Genomic DNA, 10118 nt, shown 5'->3' on the forward strand with positions numbered 1-10118 from the left:
ACACAAACATGCATTTCAGGCCATAAAACAGTTTTCAAAAGAGGTTTTCTCAGCCACGTAATACTATTCTCCTGAGTTACGGCGTAAACCATAATTTTGATCACATTCGACATATTTTTCCAGCTTATACTTATTATTTATAAGAAAAATCAACTATTGTGCCTTTAAAGACTTTTGTAAAAGCTTATGGTAGACAAAAGTAAGAGGTCAAGTTGAAACCCATGTATAAATTTGTTTAAGTAGTCTTCACTTAAAACACGTAGGGTTTTTTCTCGCATTTTCTCCACAATTTCATCACCTGTCACTTCCCACCCACAAGCCAGCCCCTGCCCTATCATATGACAACTACAAACAGGAGGGAGAAGGCTAACGTGCTTCCTCCAGCCAACTGCATCTTTGCAAACTTGTGTCAGTGATGAGGAACATGATAGTGTAAAACACTCAGAGAATGTCTGCTGTCTGCACTCTTCTCCATGCATGAGCTCATAGATTGGCTAGTATCACTATGATTGACAGGGGAATGAGAGCATGTCATCCCTCCCATCCAGAAAGCACCAGTGGCCAATTTTGCTCGCTTGGCTTATGACCACGGATGGCTGTGGTATTGTTGGGATTCAAACAATCCCCCAACAATAGTGTGAATTTTTTTTCTGTTGTGCCACTTGGGATACAAAACAAGCAGTTTGTTCTTAAAATGAAAATGAAAATTCCCCAAATAGATTTGGGAAGTTCAAGAAAATCCTACTGGGTGAAGCTCCTTGTCGAGAGGGTATGTGAAAAGCTTCATCAGGAATACTGTTAAGAATTTATAATATAGATAAAAACATAGTTTTAATTGTTTAAACTGTAGTGTTAATATCTTAATTATTATGCTAAAATTATAGAAAACAATACAAAATGAAGAAAACCCTTAGCTATCTAATTTCTGACTGGTAGTAGGTGTTTGATACTTAATTAATTAACACATAATTATGGATTGAATTGTAAAGTGAATTCCATCAGTTATGGTAACATCATCATTGTATTAAACGAGCCATGATGGGGTAGTAACATTGTACTAACTTCTAAAAGGTAATGATTTGAGGAAACATGTCATTTTGTGCAGAAGTAAATTGTAATATTAGGTCTATGTTGTGTAAATGTCTGATTAATCTCGTATGTGTACAGGATGTGTTTGAGTGAGTTAATTAACCCTCTAGTAAAGCACTTCAATTTAACACTGTTCATTCACTGTTCAGCTTCAGCTCATGCAGCTTAAACAGCTCAATCCCCGACATTACTGACTACGATTAGATTATCTGACAAACTACAACTATTCTTTCAAGATTTTTTTTCTTCAGAAAGCATTGTTAGTACAATGTTAATATCTTACGTGTAATTTTTTCAACAGCATGTTTTCATTCAAATCCGCACTAAGTCTTACTACACATCTTAAATGGGTTTTTATGTTTTCGCATTAGTATGTGCATTTTTATCTTAAATCCTATGAATATTCAAGGTTCGAATTTTAATTTGACAACCCTAGAGCAGACGAGAGGACAGGAACAGCGCGGATGGCTAAAATGTTAGTGACATTCATTCTAATGTAAATAAACACTCATGTAAACACAATGGGCGATATCGAGGTCAGCAAAAATGATCGAGGTGGTCATGTCCATGAATTGTATTATAAATCGATGATGTAATTATCATAACAGGAAAAAATAATATTTTATACAGGTCAGAATATTTCCATTAGTTTATCACAAGGATTACAATCTCTACATAAATACAATAAACAGTGTAAAAGCTTTTCAGCAGACTTTAGGCTAGTGATAGCGTTCTTTTTCTTTAGAGAAACTCCTATATGGCCCAAAAGCCAAATGTGTCCCACAGTAGAACCTACTGAATGAGATAGCAGACTATAAGTACAAGTAAAGTCACTTAATTGGAATCCAGTCATTCAGTAAGTCAGTAATTGCCGTGAAATTGTGTATTACACCCGTGGCCACTGTTGAGGCCTCAAGCATTAATCTTGAGTTCAGAATATAGCCACCTATTCTGCAAGTTTCCTACTGTCATGTACTGCCTTAATTCAAAGTCTAAGAATTTGCCTGGTGAAATGTGTTGCATCTTAATATATCTTTCTGGTTCTGCCTTATTATCCAGATAAATCCTTCACCAGCCTGTACAACCCTTCAGCCGATAGCATTTTAAACCCATGTATATCTATGGATGTCATACACCCTGGAGTATGATTTATAGATTTCTGCATGGTAAACGTCCTCTGTGTATACTTGCATTTGGTGTTTATTCTTAATCCAGGCTCTGTTTTGTTTCTTTAAGCACTATGTCTGTCAGCCGCTGTGGTAATTATAGAGAGACAGAGAGACTGGGCCGGGACAGCCCACTCTTTCAACAGTTCTCAACCACAGCACTCCTCAGGCTCTGCACTTGAAAGTCAGCCAAGAACATTTCTCTTCCCCTGTGCTATTCTCTCAGCTCAACCCTCCTCTCTTGCTTTTTATCTTTCACTCCTTCGGACATCCCAAAATCATTTGGCTTTAAGTCCACCCCCATCCTTGGAAAAGCTCTTCTGTAAACGTCTTAGCTGTTGCCTCAGACGTATATTTTTGCTTTCCATTCCATTGAGTTCTAGCAATTGTATACGAGTTTTTGGGGATTGGAAAGTATAAATATAAATTCAGGAATCTGAATGGTATCCTCTGTGTACACAGTGTTGTGCATGCTGTCAATATCTCTGCAGTGAGGAGATCAATACGGGGGGCTATTGGGCCCAGCAAAACTCTCCTGCTCTGCTTCAGCATTGATCAGCTCCAGCTGATACACATAGTCGAGAAAATTCACTGGGGCCAGCTATGTTGAATAGCCTCACCGGACAGACACACTCTCAGAAACGTTCTTTAACCTTAAGCTTGATCTCTCTCTCTCTCTCTCTCTTTATAACCATAATTCAATTATTCATATAGACTTGCAAATATATTATGTTATCATTATACATCATGAAATTTATTTCTGGAAGTTTCATGGTTATATTATATCTTGAATTTTCCACCTAATCAGTTACATGAATATTCAAGTATTAGGCAAATCTCTGCTTAACTTGGCTTGTGATTCTCAAAGCTAAACAATAGTAATAATAATATCAAGAGTAGTTGATAGTGCGGTAGACTGGCATCAAGTCTTTAACATAATACAAAAAAAAAAAAAAAAATCCTGGACACATTGTAGTTTCTGAATGTCACAGTGAGACCCAGAGGACATCGCCTTTGCTAAGAAAGAGGAATTGGAATCTAAATAAGATTAGATACAAAGAATTTATTCAGTCCCTGTAAAGCGGTAGTATTTCTTAGATATATGAGATATATGACGCATGTATTAACACATATAGTTATTCTGAGGCTGTATTAGAAAACATTTGCATGCTTCTCTATATCACATATAATGAAATTGATTAAGATATTTTGAGAATGAAGCTGACAAAAGGTGAGTGCATCCTCTCTCCCAGCAGTAGGATCAGGATCGGATGTTCCTGTGTCTTCAGGAGGGCAGTTGGTCGGCAGACGGACTGGCTCCACATTACACTAAGCATCCTCATGCAACCAGACATTTTCCCATTTGCTTTACTTTCACTGGACTCAACTGAACATGCTTGTTGATTCCAAATATTATCATGCACACACACACACACACACACACACACACACACACACACACACACACACACACACATATCCACATGTGCTCTTTATTTGATACATGCCTGCACTCTGTTTTGCACAAGCAGGTATACTGCATAGGGTTCTAGATTTGAAGCATCATTTGAGAAAGCCTTTATTGACAGATTCCTTTTCCCACTTACACACTGACTCACTTGCTCACACTCTCATACTCTCATACTCGTACACATACAGTTTAACTAGCATCGTATTGTCCACAAGGTGGAGCTTGATGTGCATCACTGTTGAAAGGAAGGATTTTATTATTATTTATATATTAAGTACTATATTGATTTTATTCATTATTATTTTATGTTTATTATTCTTGTTGTTGTTGTTGTTTGTTATTATTTATTTATTTATTTATTTAATTTTGTTATTTGTCAAGTTTTTGGTTACCCTTAAAGGCTCTATGTGTTAGTGTGTCAATTAAAGGCAAACATCTTATTGTGATTATATATAAAATATCTCAGAGGGCTAATTTTAAAATGGTCTCTTTATAATGCTTTAGCAATAACATTCAAGAATGAAAAAAAAAAATGTATAAAGGATTGACACTTGAATTGATCCATAGCTAAGGGATCTGATAAATGCATACGTTTGTGCACACAAATTTTGTAAAAAATAAATAAATAAATAAATAAATAAGAAGGGGGGGCTGAAACATGTCCTTTACAAATATAGGGCATATATGATGCTAATGTAATACAATGAAAACTTTTTTTTTTTTTATCTGATTACTGTACTAAATTTCTGTGTTAATCGTGAGATATGAGAATATTATTATTATAGGAAGACATAAGAATTTTTTGTGTCTGTTTGCTTCATTTAATCTGAGACAGCACCATTTCATATGACTAAGCTGAACAATGAATTAAATGGTATGGTATGTAATGGTATCTCCTACAATGGCTCTTACCTCTCATCCATTCACTTGTGTTATTACAGCAATATTTCCGTCTTCAACAGATTATGACTTTTGCCTTAAAAACTTTTAACCACTTTTCTTATTTATACTACACCCACATTTATTTCATATAATGATGCTTGCTGCCATTTTCTAAGAAAGCCATAATGTTTGGTCCACGGTTTCACCCAAAAGTCACAGAGCTCAGAGCCTCAGAGCTTCTTTATCATTTTCAGTGTATGCTGCCATCTAGTGACAAGTTGATGAACAGTTTATCTGGTAATGACCTTCGTCTAGTCTAAGGAGCAGGACAATATCTGGCATCAGCGTCTGGCTTCCAGCCACATAACTAGTCAATATTTCCCTGAAAGAAACATGAGATCTGAATGCTCACTGGAGCTAAGCCACCTCATATGTTTTCTTTTGCCTTTTCTGCGCCCAGTCATGAAGATTTGGACTGAAGCCTAAATAGTTGAGGGATACACTGGTGATTTATAACCGTGCAGAAGGCCTATTGTTTAATCTGTTGAATTACACTAGCAGACGCCGCAAACGTTTCCACCAAATCCAAACGCTTCCTAATCATGATGAATATACTGAGGCTCTCAATTTGAGACTTGTTGCTCTAAGATTTGTGTCCTTGTTAAAAGTATATCCTTTACCAGAAAAGGATTTTTTAAAAGCCATTCATAAGTATGAGCTAACAAATCCATGCAAATGCACAGAAATTCATTATAGTACCAAATAATACTAGGATTTCTAGGTATTACAGAAGGTTCAAGTTAATGTTTGTATTAGGCTTAAATAACCTAAAGTCAAATACACACTTCTGAGCTGGGCCTTGATTACATGGTTCTAAGAGAAATGATGACTGAATTCAGGAACTTGGTGCTTTAGGGTATTCAAAAAATTTACACTGATCAGCCATAACATTGAAACCATCTGCCTAATGTTCCCTTTGTGCCACCCAAACAGCTAGGACCCGTCGTGACATGGACTCCACAAGACCTCTGAAGGTGTGCTCTGGTATCTGGCATCAAGACATTAACAGCAGAACCTTTAAGTTGTGAGGTGGGGCCTCCATGGATCTGACTTTTTCATCCAGCACATCCCACAGATTGAGATCTGGGGAATTTGGGGGCCAAGTCAACACCTAGAACAAACCATTCCTGAACAATTTTTGCAGTGTGGCAGGGTGGATTATGCTACTGAAAGAGGGAACTGCCATTAGTGAATACCATTGCCATGAAGTGGTGTTATTGGTATGCAACAATATTTAGGTAGGTGGTATGTCTCAAAGTAACATCCACATGAATGTCAGGACCCATAGATTCCCAGCAGAACATTGCCCAGAGCATCACCCTGCCTCTGCTGGCTTGCCTTCTTCCCATAGTGCATCTTGGTGCCATCTCTTCGCCAGGTCGTCTAGCCATCACAATTTGGCCCTTGTCAAAGTCACTCAGATCCTTACACTTGCTCATTCTTCTTGCTTCCAACACATCAACTTTGAGAACTGACTGTTCACTTGCTGTCTAGTATATCCCACACCTTGTCAGTTGCCATTGTATTCTTACTGTATTCCATTGTATTCTTACTATTGATAATCAATGTTACTCAATTCATCTGTCACTGGTTTTAATGTTACATATGGACTAGATGCTTCTGAGATGTATTCATATCATGCCAAGGACCACTGCAACCCTGACTAAGATAAGGCACTTACTGAAGGAAGCAAAGAAGGAAGTAAGGAAGGTAGGAAGGAAGTGTTTTTAATATAAATGAGCAGTTTGTAATTTTAGAGCCGTCTGCTGCCCAGGAATAGAATTATAATGGCAACTAAAAACACAAGCCATCCCCTTCCCTCTAACTAACTTCCACTTCTTTCAGTTAAAACTACTTTTGCATTGTCAATTGCCTTCATGGTAAAGAGGGCCTGAATAGCTGCTTTGGCTGGGGGTGGTGCCAATTTTCAGGCCAGAAAAAATACAACAAAACTCTGAAACAACTGGTGAGATTCACTATATGGATTTATTATGAAGCACAGTTTTCCCAAATTTATAAGATTATTATAGGGACATATTTTAGAAATGTCAATCTTAGAAATGCATAGTACTCGTGTAGACCTTAGCCTTCAAAGAATACAGACACGAACTGATTATATATATATATATATATATATATATATATATATATATATATATATATATATATATACACACACACACACACACACACACACATATATATATATATATATATATATATATATATATATATATATATATATATATATATATATATATATATATATATATATATTAAACATTGTGGATTTTATTTCCTTCTGATGGTGTTCATAGTAATATATCAATATTAATAAAAGAAGTCATTCCATTAATACAAGTAATACAATTCAGCACTACACGATACTTCATGTCCATTATATACACCATCATAAAAAACAGAATCCATTTTATTTTATTGTATTTTATTTTGAATCAGGCAAACTCATAATTATAGTCACAAATCATGTAATTTAGCAACATGTAATTTACTAAAAATCAACACCCTTCCGCTCTGCGCAGGGGATGGTGGGTAAATGACATGCCATGCTTGTTCTTGTACTTGTTATGCTCTGTTATTTACTCTGTGCTGTTAGTATATGTGTGTGTGTGTGTGTGTGTGTGTGTGTGTGTGTGTGTGTGTGTGTGTGTGTGTGTGTGTTTAATTATAGATAATATAGGCTGTTTCTGAGCACTCCCCCCGCATCCTCCTTCCCAGAGCCCTGGTGCTCATGCCTCCATCCAGTAATATACTAGATACCGTACAGCAGTATGTCTCAAGATCCACAGAAACTGGGCCCAAACTCACCATGACACACACACACACACACACATACACACACACACACACACACACACACACACACACAACCCCAGCTCAGGTCTCTAGAGTCACCTTTGATGTCAGGGGGAATAGCTATGGAAGTCTGCCTGGAACTGGAGTGTGTGGTGTCTAGAAGATCCTATGAAATGTGGAATAGGCCTTTTTGTTCAAAATATGTTGGTAAAAAATGTAGGTATTCTCTCAGGCATAGGCATTATATATAAACCTGCACCTATTCTGATTATTCTCCTGCTACACACTTGATAAGGTTAATGAGATCACTTAATCATCAAAATATATTGAAATATGGCCCTTTATGGCCCAAGTTGACTTCTTGGCTTAAAATATTTTTATTATTATTATTATTATTATTATTATTATTATTATTATTATTATTACTATTATTTAAAAGCATCAGTGAGTCAATACTTACATTCCTCATGCTGTATCTTTGCTATTACTTTTACTGTTTAATGAGTTGAATAAAAAACATAGCAATGCTAAATATTTAGAGTAATTTTAATGTTTCACATCCAGCCAATGTAAAACAGCAATATTTCAAATTGTCTCTCTATTTTAACTATGGAATTTTCACCACAAGGGGGCCCTACACAATTGCAAGCTCATTTTCTCTCGAAGTTTACCTCTATTCCGTCTATTTCAACAATTCCATTTGTGAGAATGTGCATGCAATCCACAAACTGTCAATAAGTAACAAATGTCTTGGACAACACAATGATCTGTATATGGCCCAGTGAGTCTGTGAGATTTGAGTCAGCAGCTAATAATCCCTGTCATTCCCTTTGCTGTATTTCCATCATACTCAGTAAACCCTACAGTCTGACTTAGGTGCTAAAACTAGCATGTATCATGATGGAGGACAATAGAACAGTCTGCTCAGCAGGCTGTGTTCAGGCTTGTGTACACATTAACATCTGAATCATCACCTGGAGTAGGGCAACCCACACTGCTATTACAGTTAAACTATACCAGGAACTACGCTAGGTGTGCCCTTTGTGACCTCAGACTGGTCCTTTTTTTATTTAACCTGAATGAATAACAGTAGCAATACAAACAGTGAATAATAGCACACATAACCTCTTCAGCAATCCAAGCCTTATAGGGAATAATGAACAATCCAGCTGCAAACCCACAAGCTGTCAATGGCTAGTAAATGTATAAACATTAAAGTTATTCATTCATGAGGTTTTCTGTTAAAAGTCGTGAGGTTTTGACAATACTAAAAAGCTCACTTCGTCAAGACTAAATAATGCTGTGAGTCACTTGGCTCTAAGTCTGCTCATTGCCTCATATGAACCCCATAAATGTCAGCAACTACTATTTATTCCTTATGGATTTTAAGTGTGCTGTAGAAATGATTAATTCAAATTAGTATTACCTCATAGTGTTGAGTCATTTTGCTCATTGCTTCACAGAATCCGTATACATATCTAGTTTTATGACATGTACTCTCTTTTCCTGCTATTGATAATATTCAAAGATTTTAGAAGTTGTTGGTTGTTTACCTAACACAAGCTCAGTTTCCTGACCCTAACATAGAGATACTCATGTGTATTGTAAACTGTTTGTATAACTACAAAGATTTACATTCAATATGAATGGCCAAGCGTATTTACGTACATGGCCAATATATTTGCAATAACAAAAATATTTCGTTTCTAGTGTAAATCACAGTGTGACCCAGGTTAGTTATGAATCCTTTTTAGCATTACGAGCCTCACTCTCTGGGCTAAAACAGCCTGATGATGTGGGTCGGGCGGGGGCTAAATCATACCGTGTATTTAAAATCCCTCAGACCAGCTGGCTTTCACAGTTTGGTAAGAGGGTCAAGGGTCTAAAGCAAAAGCATAAGTGAATAGTGTACATATGCAGGGAGCTCAATACAACATGTGCCTTGGCAGATTTGGATCGTTCTGTGCTTTGACAAGATTGATGGCCTTGGAAGGGAGAATATCACACTCTACTGTGTGCTTCATTTCCAGGAAAGATTTAAGAACAATTCGGCTGCTGCTCCTCTGTCACACTTTCCTCAAACTTTCCATTAAAATCCCTTAATAACACAACAGCTGAAGATATCTCAATTGCACTCAAAAATACATGCATGCAGCTAGACTCAAGAGAATGACTCAACAGAACAATCTGAGAGAGGTGTGAGGGGGAGTGAGGGGTATTACTGGCACGAGAAGGTCAGAAGGAACAGGCGAGGGGACAAAATGTCACACCAATGAGCTAAACCAGTTTTCAACAGGTTTGGCTCACCGAAGCAGGCTGAATCTTCCACCACCTCCTCAAATATCCCTACTCACACCTGGGCTAACCAGAAAACCCCCCACCCACCCATCTGCAGGCACTACAAAATTGGGACACAACAGATGTTGCCTGCCTTTTCTCATAAGCAGACAACACAACAACAGAGAATGACATCAGAACACCTCCCACACCCAGGAAGACAGCATCAGTATCACAATACCTTATCACCCCAGTTATCATGACCACGACCAGCCAGGTGAGGCAGCAGCTCAGTAAGACCCAGATTAACAAGGCCAGAGGACCTGACAACATCAACCCGAGGGTGTTTAAAGTGT

This window comes from Ictalurus punctatus, chromosome 27, assembly GCF_001660625.3.
Source record: "Ictalurus punctatus breed USDA103 chromosome 27, Coco_2.0, whole genome shotgun sequence".
In the NCBI taxonomy this organism is placed as follows: domain Eukaryota; kingdom Metazoa; phylum Chordata; class Actinopteri; order Siluriformes; family Ictaluridae; genus Ictalurus; species Ictalurus punctatus.